The sequence below is a fragment of the Oncorhynchus keta genome, chromosome 15 (genome assembly GCF_023373465.1).
Source record: "Oncorhynchus keta strain PuntledgeMale-10-30-2019 chromosome 15, Oket_V2, whole genome shotgun sequence".
Lineage (NCBI taxonomy): Eukaryota > Metazoa > Chordata > Actinopteri > Salmoniformes > Salmonidae > Oncorhynchus > Oncorhynchus keta.
In genome coordinates, this window is record NC_068435.1 from 9,443,401 (window position 1) to 9,462,488 (window position 19,088).

The 19,088-nt window shown below is 43.9% G+C and overlaps 1 long non-coding RNA gene across 1 annotated transcript; it reads left to right on the plus strand.

Annotated features, from left to right (window-relative positions):
* The first annotated feature begins 13,521 nt into the window (after window positions 1-13,521).
* LOC118394403 (uncharacterized) lies at window positions 13,522-17,780 on the plus strand. Its single transcript, XR_004827767.2, has 2 exons — window positions 13,522-15,802; window positions 16,153-17,780. It is a non-coding gene; the product is annotated as an uncharacterized LOC118394403 (long non-coding RNA).
* The last annotated feature ends 1,308 nt before the right edge of the window (window positions 17,781-19,088 follow it).

The following is a 19,088-nucleotide window of genomic DNA, read 5'->3' on the forward strand; positions in this document are numbered from 1 at the left end:
TGTAGTACAATTAGGGAGGTAAGGCAATAAATAGGACATAGCTGCAAAATAATTACAATGTGGCATTAACACTGGAGTGATAGATGTGCAGATGAGATACTGGGGTGCAAAAAGAGCAAAAATAAATTACAATTTGGGGGATGAGGTAGTTGGGTGGGCTATTTACAGATGGGGTGTAGAGGTGCAGTGATCGGTAACCTGCTCTGACAGCTGAAGCTTAAAGTTAGTCAGGGAGATATAAGTCTCCAGCTTCAGTGATTTTTGCAATTCGTTCCAGTCATTGGCAGCAGAGAACTGGAAAGAAAGGCGACCAAAGGAGGAATTGGCTTTGGGGATGACCAGTGAAATATACCTGCTGGAGCATGTGCTACAGGTGGGTGTTGCTATGGTGACCAGTGAGCTGAGATAAGGCAGCGCTTTACCTAGCAAAGACTTATAGATGACCTGGAGCCAGTGGGTTTGGTGACGAATATAAAGTGCGGGCCAGCCAACGAGAGCATAGAGGTCGCAGTGGTGGGTAGCATATGGGGCTTTGGTGACAAAACGGATGGCACTGTGATAGACTACATCCAGTTTGCTGAGTAGAGTGTTGGAGGCTATTTTGTAAATGACATCAGCAAAGTCAAGGATCGGTAGGATGGTCAGTTTTACGAAGGTATGTTTGGCAGCATGAGTGAAGGATTCTTTGTTGTGAAATAGGAAGCCGATTCTAGATGTAACTTTGGATTGGAGGTGTTTGATGTGAGATCCTGCATCCGAGTCTCCATGGGCCGCTTTGTGGTTTTTCTGTCCTTTCTGACGCCTGCCTGAAAAACAAAAAAAGATAAGGCACATACAGAAGATTGAAAACAAATCTACATCTAATATTATTCTAATTCAGTGGTCACCAAACGGTTGATCGCGATCGACTTGTTGATCTCCAAGGCATTCCAATTAGATCGGCAAACTTTTAATATAAAAAAAACACACTTACTGCACTGTTGGCAGTAGGTGTGTTTGTTTCTGCTACCTTGACTAGAGAGAGACTGTCAACAAGTACAGCAGAGAGTACAGTACTTGTTTACGTTTTTATTCTGCACCGTCAACACATTTTAGCAGACACTTTTGTAAGCCATGAAATGCACTTCTACCTGCATTCGCCCTACAACCAGCATTTCAATGAATGAGTAGAAATGAATGGAAGTTGCTCACACACAGTCAAACTATAAAAATGGTTGGCTGTGAATGCCCTCACCCGTCTGAGCGGTCGGCTGTGAATGCCCTCATCCGTCTGAGCGGTCGGCTGTGAATGCCCTCATCCGTCTGAGCGGTCGGCTGATATGCCCTCAACAATCTGAGCGGTTGGCTGTGAATGCCCTCATCCGTCTGAGCGGTCGGCTGATATGCCCTCAACAATCTGAGCGGTTGGCTGATATGCCCTCACCCGTCTGAGCGGTTGGCTGTGAATGCCCTCACCCATCTGAGCGTTTGGCTGTGAATGCCCTCACCAATCTGAGCGTTTGGCTGTGAATGCCCTCATACGTCTGAGCGGTCGGCTGTGAATGCCCTCACACGCTAGTACAATTATGCCGACTGTGATTTGGTTTCTGACCCGCCACAGGATGTCCAGTAACAATACTGATGCTTCTCTTTTCAGGGTTTTAATTCATTTTCCTCTTCACCAACACACATTAAGACACTTTTAGGTCATACCATAAATCTTGACTGGGAGTGAATCGTGGTTGGAATAGTACTTGTTTCCCAGAATTAATTGTGGTTTATTAAGGCAAAAACATGCATAACATAATAGCATCAGTAAAGTGTCATAATTATGCAATATAAATATAGATTAATGAATAAGCATAATTACACAATTACAACACAGCTATAAACAGGGCTATAAACTTAGCAGTATAAATATTAACCTAAAGATGAACCTCTTGTAAGAGGGAGAAACATAATTATTCATAATTATTTTGGAACTTTTGTAAGTGTAACATTTTACTGTTAACTTTTTATTGTTTGTATTTCACTTTATTTATTATCTATTTCATGTTTCCCATGCCAATAAAGCCCTTAAATTGAATTTAAACCAATTACTGAGACTGACCAGATAAAGATTTATGGCACCTTCGCTCTCAGGCCCTGTTAGCCCCAGCGACACAGATTCATAAATTACCCGTCCGGGGGGGTTCTAGAAGCTCGCCCAGTTCTAGAAGCTCGCCCATGGCAGCTCAACAACCACTTTAACAAAGGCCACTAGAAAACACTGCAGTATCATGCTCATATGAAAACTATGTTTACCAATAAACAATGACACCGATGGCAACGGGTACAATGCTACATACTATACAACAATACTGCCCTCCCAAGCAAAAAGGCAGTAACTGCTCATAGTGTGGAACTGAGAAAAATGGCTTCAAAGTTGTTTAATTGTCCAACCAAATTAATTCTAGGGATATCATTGGAGATGTAATGATCTGTAGCCTTACTACAAGTACATTTTTAAAATTCATGTTGACCGTGACCTCTGGCATGAGCTTTGACCCTTAAACGGAAGTTACTGCAAAGAGCAGTATCTGCCATTTTCATTTGTTAGTTTACTATACTTCTCATTTATGCTATTACAGTCGTATGAAAAAGTTTGGGCACCCCTCGAGGCTACATAATAATTTACTCTGTCATCACAGAAAATGATCACAGTGGCATGCCATTCATTTTCTAATAAAAGCTGAGTACTGGGGTTTTGTCCAGACAAAGATGTTTTGTGTGTCAATATTAAGTTGTATGAAATTAAATCAGATGTGAAAAATAGACTATGCAAAAATGTGGGTGTAACAGTGAATTTCACCAGGTTCATATATTAATTAATATGTCGTGTTGATTTGTTATTATGCCTGCATCCTGGGAGAAGGGGAGTGTGTACTTACGTTTTGCCCTGCGTGCTCGTGCTCAAATCATTTTGATGCACTATGAGAGATGCCGGATGCAGAGAGTGAGTTCTGCTTGATTAAAACCACCTGATCTCCAAAGTCCACGTCTATAGTCTCAATCAACCACACACAACGCAGAGTTACAGCTGTGCAGTATAGCACCGGTTACATGGGCACCCTTGTCATTCTGTTGATTTGAATACCTGTAACTACTTAGCACTGATGAATTGGAACACACAATTGGTTTGGTGAGCTCATTAAGCCTTGAACTTCATAGACAAGTGCATCCAATCATGAGAAAAGGTATTTAAGGTGGCCAATTGCAAGCTGTTGTTCTCTTTGACTCTCCTCTGAAGAGTGGCAACATGGGGGCCTCAAAACAACTCTCAAATGACCTGAAAACAAAGATTGTTCAACATTATGGTTTAGAGGAAGGCCACAAAAAGCTATTGCAGAGATTTAAGCTGTCAGTGTCCACTGTGAGGAACATAGTGAGGAAATGGAAGACCACAGGCACAGTTCTTGTTAAGGCCAGAAGTGGCAGGCCAAGTAAAATATCGGAGAGAAAAAGGCGAAGGACGGTGAGAACGGTCAAAAACAGCCCACAGACTCCAAAGACCTACAACATCATCTTGCTGCAGATGGTGGTCACTGCATCGTTCAACAATTCAGCGCACTTTGCACAAGGAGAAGCTGTATGGGAGAGTGATGCGGAAGAAGCCTTTTCTGCACACACGCCACAAACAGAGTCGCTTGAGGTATGCAAATGCACATTTGGACAAGCCAGCTTCATTTTGGAATAAGGTGTTGTGGACTGATGAAACAAAGACTGAGTTATTTGGTCATAACAAGGGATGTTATGCATGGCGGCAAAAGAACACAGCATTCCAAGAAAAACACTTGCTACCCACAGTAAAATTTGTTGGGGGTTGCATCATGCTGTGTGGGCTGTGTGGCCAGTTCAGGTACTGGGAATCTTGTTAAAGTTCAGGGTCGCATGGATTCCAATCAATATCAGCAGATTCTTGGGAATAATGTTGAAGAATCAGTCACAAAGTGGAAGTTACGCCGGGGCTGGATATTTCAACAAGACAACGACCCAAAACACTGCTCAAAATCTACCCGGGCATTTATGCAGAGGAACAAGTACAATGTTCTGGAATGGCCATCCCAGTCCCCAGACCTGAATATCATTGATTATCATGATTTGAATTGGGCTGTCCATGCTCGGAAACCATCAAACCTAACTGAACTGGTGGTGTTTTGTAAGGAGGAATGGTCCAAAATACCTTCATCCATAATCCAGACACTCATTAGAGGCTATGGGAAGCGTCTAGACTGAGGCTGTTATTTTAGCAAAAGGAGGCTCTACTAAATATTGATGTGATTTTTCTATTGGGGTGCCCACATTTATGCACCACCTGTCTAATTTTGTTTTGATGCATATTGCACATTTTCTGTTAATCCAATAAACCTAATTTCACTACTGAAATATTACTGTGTCCATCAGTTATTTGATAGATCAAAATTAAATTGCTGATCCAAACACCCAATTATTTATACATGGAAATCAGGGATGCCCAAACTTTTTCATACGACTGTAATACAAAAGCAGTGTAATTACTGACAGTGTTACAGAGTTGAAACTGCATCCTTTGTGTGTCTTCCACTCTCCAGTGCTGTTACGTAAGATTAAGTAATTTCCTCTGCCTTCCGACCATCTGTTCCTTCGTGCCACACCACTGAGATTGTGTTTTCATCTACTTTTGAGACTTCTTTCCAATGGTGGCGAATGTCTTGTGATAGGCAACAATTCTTCTTGTGAACAATGTTTTTGTCACACCTGGCATGCGAGGGAGCATGATGACTTTTTGCATATCAACAACGCTCCTCACAGACCAGTCCTCAGGCCAATCTTTCTGTGCATCAGCCTGGTAATGGCTTCTGCTCTGCCCATGCAGACTTCTTCTGGGTTGCCCCCCACCCCCCCTTGGGTTGTGCTGTGGTGGAGATCTTTGTGTGCTGTACTCAGCCTTGTCTCAGGATGATCAACTTGTCCCAAGTTGGTGGTTGAAGATATCCCTCTAGTGGTGTGGTGGCTGTGCTTTGGCAAAGTGGGTGGGGTTATATCCTTCCTGTTTGGCCCTGTCCGGGGGTGTCCTCGGATGGGGCCACAGTGTCTCCTGACCCCTCCTGTCTCAGCCTCCAGTATTTATGCTGCAGTAGTTTGTGTCGCGGGGCGAGGGTCAGTTTGTTATATCTGGAGTACTTCTCCTGTCCTATTCGTTGTCCTGTGTGAATTTAAGTGTGCTCTCTAATTCTCTTTCTTTCTCTCTCTCGGAGGACCTGAGCCCTAGGACCATGCCTCAGGACTACCTGACATGATGCCTCCTTGCTGTCCCCAGTCCACCTGGCCGTGCTGCTGCTCCAGTTTCAACTGTTCTGCCTTATTATTATTGGACCATGCTGGTCATTTATGAACATTTGAAGATCTTGGCCATGTTCTGTTATAATCTCCACCCGGCACAGCCAGAAGAGGACTGGCCACCCCACATAGCCTGGTTCCTCTCTAGGTTTCTTCCTAGGTTTTGGCCTTTCTAGGGAGTTTTTCCTAGCCACCGTGCTTCTACACCTGCATTGCTTGCTGTTTGGGGTTTTAGGCTGGGTTTCTGTACAGCACTTTGAGATATCAGCTGATGTACGAAGGGCTATATAAATAAATTTGATTTTATTTGATTTTTATGTTCCTCATATTTCCTACATTGCATGCAGTCAGGGTTGGGGATGGTGAATTCAGGTGCTGCATGGCTGTTGTCTTGGCAGGCTTGGGTTTCCATGGCCTCATTCTCCTTGTGCTCCATCTTCAGATGATGACCCTGCACCAAACAGAGTTCGCACTCCTCCTCTCCAAGCTTCACGAAGCTGATGTTCCTTCCCTTTACCGCCTTGCGATAGGTTTCATAACCGCAGCTGGCATCGTTGTTCTTCTCCTTGTAGTTATTATGCATGAACCAAATATTTACGTCACTAGGTGGGTAGAGGCATGAACCAAATATTTACGTCACTAGGTGGGTAGAGGCGATGTGCTCTCGTTTGTACGTCACTAGGTGGGTAGAGGCGATGTGCTCTCGTTTGTAGTGGCTGACTCAATGTGTTGCAGGATTGGATTCATGTTCAATTTGCTCGCTGAAGCTTTATTTCCCCTCTGATCCTTTGGTGGAATCAGTTTGGTGGTGATTGACTTGCCCATCATCGTGATAATCAGCCTGTCATTTTTGGGGTGGTAGCCCAATGTTGTCAGAAAAAACACTTTGCGCACCAGTTGTGCAGAACCGCGCTGGTTTGGAAGAGGGTACAGAAACATTACATTTACATTACATTTAAGTCATTTAGCAGACGCTCTTATCCAGAGCGACTTACAAATTGGTGCATTCACCTTATGACATCCAGTGGAACAGCCACTTTACAATAGTGCATCTAAATCTTTTAAGGGGGTGAGAAGGATTACTTTATCCTATCCTAGGTATTCCTTAAAGAGGTGGGGTTTCAGGTGTCTCCGGAAGGTGGTGATTGACTCCGCTGTCCTGGCGTCGTGAGGAGTTTGTTCCACCATTGGGGGCCAGAGCAGCGAACAGTTTTGACTGGGCTGAGCGGGAACTGTACTTCCTCAGTGGTAGGGAGGCGAGCAGGCCAGAGGTGGATGAACGCAGTGCCCTTGTTTGGGTGTAGGGCCTGATCAGAGCCTGGAGGTACTGAGGTGCCGTTCCCCTCACAGCTCCGTAGGCAAGCACCATGGTCTTGTAGCGGATGCGAGCTTCAACTGGAAGCCAGTGGAGAGAGCAGAGGAGCGGGGTGACGTGAGAGAACTTGGGAAGGTTGAACACCAGACGGGCTGCGGCGTTCTGGATGAGTTGTAGGGGTTTAATGGCACAGGCAGGGAGCCCAGCCAACAGCGAGTTGCAGTAATCCAGACAGGAGATGACAAGTGCCTGGATTAGGACCTGCGCCACTTCCTGTGTGAGGCAGGGTCGTACTCTGCGGATGTTGTAGAGCATGAACCTACAGGAACGGGCCACCGCCTTGATGTTAGTTGAGAACGACAGGGTGTTGTCCAGGATCACGCCAAGGTTCTTAGCGCTCTGGGAGGAGGACACAATGGAGTTGTCAACCGTGATGGCGAGATCATGGAACGGGCAGTCCTTCCCGGGAGGAAGAGCAGCTCCGTCTTGCCGAGGTTCAGCTTGAGGTGGTGATCCGTCATCCACACTGATATGTCTGCCAGACATGCAGAGATGCGATTCGACACCTGGTCATCAGAAGGGGGAAAGGAGAAGATTAATTGTGTGTCGTCTGCATAGCAATGATAGGAGAGACCATGTGAGGTTATGAGAGCATGAGCCAGGGTAGTGACTTGGTGTATAGCGAGAAATGGCATATAAGTGACTTGGTGTAGGAGAATAGGGCCTAGAACAGAGCCCTGGGGGACACCAGTGGTGAGAGCGCGTGGTGAGCAGACAGATTCTCGCCACGCCACCTGGTAGGAGCGACCTGTCAGGTAGGACGCAATCCAAGCGTGGGCCGCGCCGGAGATGCCCAACTCGGAGATGGTGGAGAGGAGATCTGATGGTTCACAGTATCGAAGGCAGCCGATAGGTCTAGAAGGATGAGAGCAGAGGAGAGAGAGTTAGCTTTAGCAGTGCGGAGCGCCTCCGTGATACAGAGAAGAGCAGTCTCAGTTGAATGACTAGTCTTGAAACCTGACTGATTTGGATCAAGAAGGTCATTCTGAGAGAGATAGCGGGAGAGCTGGCCAAGGACGGCACGGCACGTTCAAGAGTTTTGGAGAGAAAAGAAAGAAGGGATACTGGTCTGTAGTTGTTGACATCGGAGGGATCGAGTGTAGTTTTTTCAGAAGGGGTGCAACTCTCGCTCTCTTGAAGACAGAAGGGACGTAGCCAGCGGTCAGGGATGAGTTGATGAGCTAGGTGAGGTAAGGGAGAAGGTCTCCGGAAATGGTCTGGAGAAGAGAGGAGGGGATAGGGTCGAGCGGGCAGGTTGTTGGGCGGCCGGCCGTCACAAGACGCGAGATTTCATCTGGAGAGAGAGGGGAGAAAGAGGTCAGAGCACAGGGTAGGGCAGTGTGAGCAGAACCAGCGGTGTCGTTTGACTTAGCAAACGAGGATCGGATGTCGTCGACCTTCTTTTCAAAATGGTTGACGAAGTCATCTGCAGAGAGGGAGGAGGGGGGGGAGGGGGAGGGGAGGAGGATTCAGGAGGGAGAAGGTGGCAAAGAGCTTCCTAGGGTTAGAGGCTTGGAATTTAGAGTGGTAGAAAGTGGCTTTAGCAGCAGAGACAGAGGAGGAAAATGAAGAGAGGAGGGAGTGAAAGGATGCCAGGTCCGCAGGGAGGCGAGTTTTCCTCCATTTCCGCTCGGCTGCCCGGAGCCCTGTTCTGTGAGCTCGCAATGAGTCGTCGAGCCACGGAGCGGGAGGGGAGGACCGAGCCGGCCTGGAGGATAGGGGACATAGAGAGTCAAAGGATGCAGAAAGGGAGGAGAGGAGGGTTGAGGAGGCAGAATCAGGAGATAGGTTGGAGAAGGTTTGAGCAGAGGGAAGAGATGATAGGATGGAAGAGGAGAGAGTAGCGGGGGAGAGAGAGCGAAGGTTGGGACGGCGCGATACCATCCGAGTAGGGGCAGTGTGGGAAGTGTTGGATGAGAGCGAGAGGGAAAAGGATACAAGGTAGTGGTCGGAGACTTGGAGGGGAGTTGCAATGAGGTTAGTGGAAGAACAGCATCTAGTAAAGATGAGGTTGAGCGTATTGCCTGCCTTGTGAGTAGGGGGAAGGTGAGAGGTGAGGTCAAAAGAGGAGAGGAGTGGAAAGAAGGAGGCAGAGAGGAATGAGTCAAAGGTAGACGTGGGGAGGTTAAAGTCGCCCAGAACTGTGAGAGGTGAGCCGTGCTCAGGAAAGTAGCTTATCAAGGCATCAAGCTCATTGATGAACTCTCCGAGGGACCTGGAGGGCGATAAATGATAAGGATGTTAAGCTTGAAAGGGCTGGTAACTGTGACAGCATGGAATTCAAAGGAGGCGATAGACAGATGGGTAAGGGGAGAAAGAGAATGACCACTTGGGAGAGATGAGGATCCCGGTGCCACCACCCCGCTGACCAGAAGCTCTCGGGGTGTGCGAGAACACGTGGGCGGACGAAGAGAGAGCAGTAGGAGTAGCAGTGTTATCTGTGGTGATCCATGTTTCCGTCAGTGCCAAGAAGTCGAGGACTGGAGGGAGGCATAGGCTGAGATGAACTCTGCCTTGTTGGCCGCAGATCGGCAGTTCCAGAGGCTACCGGAGACCTGGATGGAACTCCACGTGGGTCGTGCGCGCTGGGACCACCAGATTAGGGTGGCCGCGGCCACGCGGTGTGGAGCGTTTGTATGGTCTGTGCAGAGAGGAGAGAACAGGGATAGACAGACACATAGTTGACAGGCTACAGAAGAGGCTACGCTAATGCAAGGAGATTGGAATGACAAGTGGACTACACGTCTCGAATGTTCAGAAAGTTAAGCTTACGTAGCAAGAATCTTATTGACTAAAATGATTAAAATGATACAGTACTGCTGAAGTAGGCTAGCTGGCAGTGGCTGCGTTGTTGACACTACACTAATCAAGTCGTTCCGTTGAGTGTAATAGTTTCTACAGTGCTGCTATTCGGGGCTAGCTAGCAGTGTTGATTACGTTACGTTGCGTTAAAGAATGACAATAGCTGGCTAGCTAACCTAGAAAATCGCTCTAGACTACACAATTATCTTTGATACACAGACGGCTATGTAGCTAGCTATGTAGCTAGCTACGATCAAACAAATCAAACCGTTGTGCTGTAATGAAATGAAATGAAAATGTGATACTACCTGTGGAGCGAAGCGGAATGCGACCGGGTTGTTGAGTGCGGAAGTTCTATTCAGTAGAAGTTGGCTAGCTGTTGGCTAGCTAGCAGTGTCTCCTACGTTAAGGACGACAAATAGCTGGCTAGCTAACCTCGGTAAATTAAGATAATCACTCTTAAGCCTACACGCTCTACACTACACAATTATCTTGGATACGAAGACAGCAAAGACAACTATGTAGCTAGCTAACACTACACTAATCAAGTCGTTCAGTTGAGTGTAATAGTTTCTACAGTGCTGCTATTCGGTAGACGGTGGACGTTTGCTAGCTGGCTAGCTGCTGGGCAGATAGCAGTGTAGACTACGCTAGGACGACGAAATACGAAGTTGCAATAGAAGTGCTGACTGTTTCACTTTGTTGTTCTCTTTCTTTTCCTTCTGTCCTTTTTTGTTCTTATTTTGTCTTCCTTTCTTCTGTTAACTAGATGTTTTTTGTTGTTATTCTTTGTAAGCTAGCTAGCTTCTTCCAGGAGAGTCCCTAGCAACTGCTTAGCAACAAGTAAACAATTCTGCTAGCAATTCAGCTAGCTAAGATAACTGTACAATTTTATGAAAAATAGTTACTTTTTCAAAAGCCTGTCTTTTTTGGTTTGTTCCTTGTTTTGTCTTCTATTGAGTCTTGCAGTTTTCTCTTGATTTTTTTCGATGTACTTCACTCTAAAAAAACATTTAAATCTCAATATATACAGGAGCTAATTTTTCAGCAGCTGCTCAATTTAGAACTCCGGAACACACAGGCCTGCTGCGTTGACCTGTCAGCGCCAACAGCGATATTTTTCTTAGATTGCTGAACCACCATGTGGAAGATCCATGTCCTCTTCTCCTTATACTTCATCTACCAATACTTTCCCATATTTCCTTTTGCCTACCCTCTGAAATATGAGTACATTGCATCTTGCATTTGGGACCACGTGGCTTACCCATTGGTGGAATCTTGGATTTCCTGTTTGATAGGTGTTCTGGAGATCAGCTGCCACTTGTGCTGGAACATCCAACTCTGAAGCTGGATGATAATCTTCATCATCATCATTTCGCAATTGATTTCTCATCTGATAGACTGATGTCTAAAGAGTCAGAGACCACCCACTGGTTCTCTATTTCTTCAAATAGTGTTGACACTGTGACTTCAGTTGAAGGGGGTAGATCAGGAATCTTTGTTGGAATGTGGCCCTCAAACTCAACTGAAATAAATAGAGCAAATAATAAGTCAAGGACATGCATCCTAATGATTCTATTCTGTCATGGATGATAATAATGAATACTGACATTTTGTGGGGTGCAAACATACGATCCTAATCCTTTTCAGTTATTCTATAATAGAGGATATAATCTATGTTGATTTTATCTTGTGAAAACATGATCTTAATCATTTTCACTGTCATAACTCAGTTCATCTATTAATTTCATACCTGCTTCCAAAAAGTCTCTTAAATGTTCATCTTTATTGACAAATACAAAAAAAATTGCGTGGATGCACATTGACAGGAATAAAAGCCTAGTATTGTCGTGGTTGTACTGTCCTAATACACCCTCACATGGCAACTTTGATCCGCATAGATACTAATCATCTAGACCACAGGGATTGGTGGAAGTCAGGCAAAACTGTTTTTTCTGCATTCATGTAATGATGGCACTGAAGCCGACACATTAAGCACGTTCAGGTTTTCTTCTTCCTCTGAAGAGGAGGTGTAGCAGGGATCGGACCAAAATGCAGCGTGGTTATTTCGATACATCTTTAATAAAGATAATAACGAACAATACAAAACAATAACGTGAAAAACCTAAACAGCCTTATCTGGTGCAAACAAACACAGACAGGAACAATCACCCACGAAACACTCAAAGAATATGGCTGCCTAAATATGGTTCCCAATCAGAGACAACGATAAACACCTGCCTCTGATTGAGAACCACTCTAGGCAACCATAGACTTTTCTAGACAACTATACTACACCACAATCCCATAACCTACAAAAAAAATAAGACAAAACACACCACATAAATAACCCATGTCACACCCTGGCCTGACCAAAATAATAAAGAAAACACAAAATACTAAGACCAGGGCGTGACAGAGCACACGTTTGGCATGTCAAAACAAGTGTGCGTGGCTTTTGACAATTCAGTATGGGGTGCACGACCAACTGACCGTCAGCTGGCTAGAGATCGTGTGTGTGTAGTGTAACGTTACGGATTCAAATAACCCATTGAATGTCAGAATACAACTATAGGAATTATATTAATTCTAGGTTTAATAGATTGAAGCTAGTATAAACTGTTGATCGTCTTTTATGGGAACATGTAGCACATATCTATTGCTTCATGCTAATGCTAGCGAGGTAGGTTTTGATGTTTTGGTAGGGTTGCGTCAGTTTTAGCTAGGTGGCTGTCACTGGCTAGAAATCGTGTGTATGGTGTACTGATTCAAAGAAACCATCAGGTGAAATTTCAGAATATAATTCATTATATGGCTAATAGATTGAAGTTAATATCAATTGCAGATCTCCTCTTATGAGAGCAGGTAGCATTGTTATAGTCTATGCTTAGCTTGTGTAGCCGGTGCTATACTGCACCGCTGTCACTCTGCGTTGTGTGTGGTTGATTGAGACTATAAACGTGGACTTTGGAGATCAGGTAGTTTTAATCAAGCAGAACTGACTCTCTGCATCCTGCATCTGCATCCAAAAGGAAATAAAACATTTGTAGAGCCACATATGTTCTGAGAATCGTCACCTCTTTCTACAACAGATGCACAATAGGAGGGACTGGGATCATTCGAGGAGCTAGCCATCGTTCACACATACAATAGCCTGCTAATACCGTAGCTAGCTATTAACCACATGTTGAATTCAGAATGTTGATATCATCCTAAAAAGTACAATTGCAAGTGCATCTTAACAATACCATCCACTTATGTGTAACCTACATCATTATTCATGAACAAAACACTGTGTGTGTGACTTTGTACTTAAAATAATCAAACTTTTCTGAAGACAGAAAAAGCGTGCCTACCTCTCAGTGCATCAAAATGATTTGAGCACGAGCACGCAGGGCAAAACGTAAGTACACACTCCCCTTCTCCCAGGATGCACCGCAGGGCAAAACGTAAGTACACACTCCCCTTCTCCCAGGATGCAGGCATAATAACAAATCAACACGACATATTAATATATGAACCTGGTGAAATTCACATAGTACTTTAACAACTGTTACACTTGCTAGCTAGCTCATTTTGATCTCAGATCTACTTAGCTAGCTAGTTCTTACCAGTGTCTGGATGTCGACGGTTCAGAGCAAGTTCAACCATAATTTCCCCCTGGGAATGCTGTGCCATGGTGTTGTATCCCTATATTAGCAATGTATGTGTGTGTAGATGTCAGTCAGTGTCATACAGGTTCGATTACATCACCATCAGTATAAAATGATATGAAACCAAGATAAAACGTAGTAACTGCAGCCAAGGGCAGGTTGAAACCAAGGTAAAACGCAGTAAGTTCAGTTGCTGCCATTTACCTTGGTTTCACAGTAACTTTATGCAGTTACTGCTAACATGACCCACATTTTCTTCACAATACAATAGAGGCAGGATACTTGTCCACATGATTAAGCATGCATTTAATGTAAGAAAAATGACATTAACTCATTTTCGATCAAATGAGCAGTTACTGCCTTTTTGCTTGGGAGGGCAGAATATGCCAAGCAGTATTGGCAACTCCAACATTAAAGAATAGTCATAGCTGTGCAATACAACATATGGCTGCAAACGTATCAAAGTTACTAAGTAATTTGTGGTAATATATTACACAATATGTCAAAAGAAATCCAATAAATCCCCCCCTGCAACTTACATTTCAACGCAACCCTTTCAGTTATTCTTGTTACTGTACACAATTTTTTATTTCACCTTTATTTAACTAGTCAGGTCAGTTAAGAACAAATTCTTATTTTTAATGACGGCCTAGGAACAGTGGGTTAACTGCCTTGTTCAGGGGCAGAGCAACACCTTTTTACCTTGTGTGCTCAGGGATTCGATCTTGCACAGCTACCTACCTGGTGGGTCCTAGTCCAACGCTCTAACCACCAGGCTATCTGGTGATTACTAGTCCAACGCTCTAACCACTAGGCTACCTGGTGGTTACTAGTCCAACGCTCTAACCATTAGGCTACCTGGTGGTTCCTAGTCCAACGCTCTAACCACTAGGCTACCTGGTGGTTACTAGTCCAATGCTCTAACCACTAGGCTACCTGGTGGTTACTAGTCCAACGCTCTAACCACTAGGCTACCTGGTGGTTACTAGTCCAACGCTCTAACCACTAGGCTACCTGGTGGTTACTAGTCCAATGCTCTAACCACTAGGCTACCTGGTGGTTACTAGTCCAACGCTCTAACCACTAGGCTACCTGGTGGTTACTAGTCCAACGCTCTAACCACTAGGCTACCTGGTGGTTACTAGTCCAATGCTCTAACCACTAGGCTACCTGGTGGTTACTAGTCCAACGCTCTAACCACTAGGCTACCTGGTGGTTACTAGTCCAACGCTCTAACCACGGCTACCTGGTGGTTACTAGTCCAACGCTCTAACCACTAGGCTACCTGGTGGTTACTAGTCCAAAGCTCTAACCACTAGGCTAACAGGACTCATGGGAAACTGAAGGGACTGTGAGGGAAGTTTAGGTAGAGAGGAGGGGACCAAAACAGCAGAAACGTTTCTCCTTGCACTTGAACAATCTTAGTTGTGGTGGAAATGTACCCAATATTTTTAGTTTGTGCAACGTCTTCTCGCAGAGTAGAACTTTTAACAGCTAATTTCCCTACTCCAGAACTCTACTATAAATATTTGCAGATCCGAAGGGTGTGAGTGAATAAGTTTAAGCTTTGCAGTGGCTTAGTCTTCACTACATTGCTTTGACCTTTACAGATCTGTACATGTCAAATAGTTAGGGTCAAAGAGGAGGTGAGTGGAGACGATTGTAACCCCGCCAGTGTCAGGGTAAGCAGCTCAAAGTGTACCGTCGACCAATTTACCGGATTGAGTGAGATCTGAACAACCCTCACTGGCCTCTGATCTTGAGTCTTGGGCCTCTTCCTGGTGTCTCTGTCTTGACTCTTTAATAAATGCATTTTTTTTTCTTTCAGTCCTTTCCCCCAGGCTTGCCTTAAAAACACAAAAGATGGCACAACAAATCCATATTTGGTGTCCACATTCACAGCAAGCAATGACTTCATCAAGCTTGTGACTCTACACATTTGTTGGATGCATCTGCTGTTCGTTTTGCTTGTGTTACAGATTATTTTGTGCCCAATACAAATGAATAGTAAATAATACATTGTCATTTTGGAATCACTTTTTATTAAAAATAAGGATAAAATATGTTTCTAAACACTTCGACATTGTGGATGCTACCCTGGTGACGGATAATCCTGAATGAATCGTGAATAATGATGAGTGAGAAAGTTACAGGTGCACAAATATCATAACCCCAAGACGTGCTAACCTCTCACCATTACAGTAACTGGAGGTGGGGGAGGTATGATATTTGTGTGTCACTCGTCATTATTCAGCTGGTCTGAACATGCTCTGAGAATGCAGTTTAGGATGCCACAGTCTTGCCAGGGTTAACATGCTAAAACTACTTCATCGCGGAGTACGAGAGCACACACTACTTGTAAGCGTGAGGGTGCCCGCATTGCCACCAGAACATTCCTCAGTCTACATGTTCAAAACTGTTGAACCATAGATTCCGATTTAGAAATGGATAAACCTCCTCTCTTTTGCCAGAGATAACTTCCTCCAACTCTCAGAGCTGAGGATTATGCTGCTGGGACATATATGGTCTGGGAAAAGAAGGAAAACACCATCCTGGGTAGACAATTGTTTGAGTTAGGAAGAACTACTATGGCTACAAGGAAGCCATGACAACATGGAACTCTATTCCACATCAGGTAACTGATGCATGCAGTAAAATCAGATGTAAAAAAAAATATTTAAAAAATACACCTTATGGAACAACAGGGACTGTGAAGAGACACACACAAAGGTACAGACACATGCACACACACACAAAGGTACAGACACATGCACACACACACAAAGGTACAGACACATGCATACGCATTCATTGTGAAATTGTGGTATGGTAGTTTTCAACATTTTATATTGTAGATATGTTGTGGTGTAATAATGTTAAATGATGTTATATTGTGTTATATTTTTGTTTTATATGTAATGTAATGTAAGTTCTTTAATATGTTTGGACTAACGGGGATCCCTAATACAAATACTACTAAGTAAGAATGAAACAAAACAAGGAGTTCACCGATCGACACTCCAGGATGCCGGGTGAAGGTGTGCAGTGTTCCTCTGTCCTCCAGGACCCCACACTCCCCTCCTGGTCATACGGGTGGATGCTTCCTACAGTGAGGAATTAGGAAGAGCAGTAGTGCAACAAAGTCGAGTCTCACACTATAGTGCTGTTCACCTACGGGGACTTGTCTGGGGGACACAACCATTGAGCAACACATCGAGACAGAATGGAAGGCCCTCCAGCGGCTTGTTTAGAAATGTGGAAACAGGTGTCATGTCTTCATCAATGAGAACAGGGGGTGATGGATATCAGGTCACAGAGCTGCTGGAGAATATGGAGGATATAGTGTCAGGAAACAGTGGAGAAGTGTTTCAAACTCAAGAGGAGGACTGGAGTTTCCTGATGGAACTACGAGGGCCAATAAGTTGAGCGCGGAGCATTGTATTGTATTGATTCATTGTGTTTGTTCTGCTCAGCGTGGTTGCTGGTTACTAGTTCAGTTAATATAGTGTAACAACTAACTGATTCAGTCGATGCTTCCATGGCTATCACACCAATAACACTGTTTTCTCAAATCGCACCTCACATTAAAGGGACTCACATTATACATATTCAAGTTTAGCAAAATGTTTGTATTAATTCACGCCTACTTTTAAAAAAACTTGTTGCGCTCATAACTTCAATTATTACATTAGTCCTCCATTTGTAATCAGTTCCTCAAGGATTTTGAGATTCTGCGATTGCAGTCAAATGATCACAATATTACCGCATATAACTAACTGTCTGATCATTGCACTACAAAAAGAGGGCTTGTCATATATGTGAAACGGTGCCTTTTGAATTTTGTCTAATATTAATAGCTAGTAGTCTAGTCAAGGAAGCATTATCCAATATTGGTACACTAACCGTCTGCTAAATGACTTAAATGTAAATGTAGTGGAACTAAAGTAAACCTTGAATTCGGAGGTTTAAAATATCCCTCTGGTGGCCAAATGGACCTATTAAAAAGAAAATTGCCATTGGTTGGTGGATATGATAGATTGATGCGGAATTTGTTACAGGAAATATTCACTGTCAGCTAACGTGCCAGGTTATCTGTTGAGACAAGCTACAATGTAGCATTCTGTCACGCGCAACTTTGTCGACGATTGTAATTGGCTGATGCGCATTTGGAGACAGGAGATCCAAATTAAACTGAAACTTATTCTAGTGTTCGCAAGTATGGCTCCCCTCACTTCAGAGTCTAGTCTGTCTGGAAAGGCTATTTTGATGTTGTCGGGACAATGCATCCCAGTCTGTTGAAAGATCCATCCTTGTCACGCCCTGATCTTAGAGAGACGTTTTATTTCTCTATTTGGTTAGCGTGTAATTTGGGGTGGGTATTCTTCTATGTTGTCTATTTCTTTGTTTTTGGCCGAGTATGGTTCCCAATCAGAGGCAGCTGTCTATCGTTGTCTCTGATTGGGGATCATACTTAGGCAGCCCTTTTTCCCACTTTCTGTTGTGGGATCTTGTCTATGTTTTGTTGCCTGTCAGCGCTAGTTGTATAGCTTCATGTTTAATTTTGTTGGTTTTGTTCAGTGTTCATTTTATTAAAGAAAAATGTACGCCTATCACCCTGCACCTTGGTTCATTCCTTACGACGATCGTGACAATCCGATGTTATTCAGTTAATGTAACTTATTTTCACCAATCTGCTGTCGACATCAGGATACGGTTTGAGGGCACTCCAAAAGTGGTTATAGCTTTATCTGCATGCTGACAGTGTATTGAGACCCATTCAGTGGCTAGCTACACTACAAATGTAATTTTGCCAGGTTCCTGTGAAGCAATTGTAATGACAGTCCACCACAACATACCCCAATGACTCACAAACAGGACTGCCAAGACCCCTGAATGTGAATTAAATCAACCTTAAATTAAACAATTGGCCTCTTAAATGTCCCTTATGGGGACCCATTAAACATACCTCAATTTGAAATATTGGTCAGTGCCCTTTATTTTTCGATTTAAGGGCATATCAAGGATATCAGAAAAAGAATCCTTAATATTACCTGAATAGGTCCCTTGCCTTTGGGGTTTAAGGAGAGGTTAAGAGCATGCCTTTATACTTTAGTTTTGTTTTTGTTTATGCTAGAAGGCCTGGAGTTTGCCTCTTCACTGTTGACATTGAGACTGGTGTTTAGCGGGTACTATTTATTGAAGCTGCCAGTTGAGGACTTGTGAGGTGTCTGTTTCTCACTTTAATATACTTGTCCTCTTGCTCAGTTGTGCACCGGTGCCTCCCACTCTTTCTATTCTGGTTAGAGACAGTTTGCGCTGTAATGTGAAGGGTGTAGTACACAGTGTTGTACAAGATCTTCAGTTTCTTGGCAATTTCTCACATGGCATAGCCTTCCTTTCTCAGAACAAGAATAGACTGAGTTTCTGGCCATTTTGAGCCTGTAATCGAACCCACAAATGCTGACGCTCCAGATTCTCAACTAGTCTAAAGAAGGCAAGTTTATTGCTTCTTTAATCAGAACAATAGTTTTCAGCTGTGCTAATATAATTACAAAAGGGTTTTACAATGATCAATTAGCCTTTTAAAATAATCAACTTGGATTAGCGAACACAATGTGTCATTGGAACACAGGAGTGATGGTTGCTGATAATGGGCCTGTTAAGGTTTTCCTCTGTCGAATGAGAGGAGGACCAAAATGCAGCGTGGTTATCTTCATACACCTTAAATAAAGATAATGACGAACAATACAAAACCAATAAACGTACCGTGATTGAGAACCACTCTAGGCAACCATAGACTTACCTAGACAACTCTACGACAATCCCATAACCTACAAAAACCCCAAGACAAAACACACCACAATAAATAACCCATGTCACACCCTGGCCTGACCACAATAATAAAGAAAACACAAAATACT